Here is a 1,433-nt window from a genome sequence, read left to right as displayed (position 1 = left end):
GCGCTCGGCTCGGGCCGCGGGCGCGCCTCGGAGGGCAGCGGAGTGGCCGCCATGTTTGCGCGCTAATACTCCTGGGCGTGTCCAGGCCTGGAGATCCCCACCTCGCGGTCCGCCCGGCTTTGGGTCTGAAAAGGAAACCCAGGTTCCGGGAGCCCCACGGGCCCTCGTCAGCTCCTGACCAGGCCCGCCGAACCACCTGCATCCCCTTTTTTTATCCTTTTTATATAATAACCATAACTTATGTCATTGATATGGGTCTTTCCAAAAAATTCGAAATCTAAAATTGTACCCCGTACCATTAAAATAATCATAATGAATACTTTGGGGAAAACGGAGGATTGGCTCAGTGGCAGGTCTGTAGTCTCTGCCACTGGGGAACCAAGGCTGGAGGACCAAAAGTTCAAGACCAGCCTCAGCAACTTAATGAGACCTTGTCTCAAAAATTAAAGACTGGAGGGTTGGGAATGTGGCTCAAGCGGTAGCACGCTCGCTTGGCATGCGTTTGGCCCGCTTGGCATGCGTTTGGCCCGGGTTCGATCCTCAGCACCACATACAAACAAAGATGTTGTGTCCGCCGAAAACTAAAAAATAAATATTTAAAAAATTCTCTCACTTTCTCAAAGGAAAAAAAAAAGAAAGAAAGAAATTAAAGACTGGTGATGTGGCTCAGTGGAAGAGCACCCCTGAGTTCAGGCCATCAACAGCAGACATGCGCTTGCGCACACTCACTCACAGAAGCCAGGGTGAGAAAAGAAAAGCCTCTTTTAAAGGTTGTCAATATCTGCAGATAAGAGAATATATATATAATTCATCCATGATTAAGAAAGGAAATCTAAACTGGGTATGATGATGCATGCCTGTTGATCCCAGAGACTCAGGAGGCTGAGGCAGGAGGATCAAAGCCAGCCTGGACAATTTACGGAGACCCTGTCTCAAATTTAAAAAAATAAGAAGGCTGGAGGAGTAGCTCGGAAGTAGAGTGACCCTGAGTTCAATCCCCTACAGGAAAGAAGGAATGAAAGTGAATTCTATCTGAAAACAGGAGCATTTCAAAAAATATCGTTTTGTTTATGCGGTATTGAGGATGAAACCCAGGGCTTTCTGCTCTACCACTGTAAGGCCCCACCCCCAAACCTTGGGTTTTTGTTTTTGTTTTTCTGATATTGGGACTTGAACCCAGGGTGTTCTACCACTGAGCTACATGCCCAACCCTTTTTTATTATTTTGTTTTAAAGAGAGAGTGAGAGAGGAGAGAGAGAGAGAAGAGAATTTTTAATATTTATTTTTTAGTTCTCGGCGGACACAACATCTTTGTTGGTATGTGGTGCTGAGGATCGACCCAGGCCGCACGCATGCCAGGCAAGCGCGCTACCGCTTGAGCCACATCCCCAGCCCCTTTTTTATTATTTATTTTGAGAAAGGATCTTGCTAAA

This window comes from Spermophilus citellus (genome assembly GCF_964194105.1).
Source record: "Spermophilus citellus genome assembly, chromosome: 6".
NCBI classification, from domain to species: domain Eukaryota; kingdom Metazoa; phylum Chordata; class Mammalia; order Rodentia; family Sciuridae; genus Spermophilus; species Spermophilus citellus.
The sequence above is the reverse complement of the archived record's forward strand: the minus strand, read 5'-3'. Positions refer to the sequence as shown.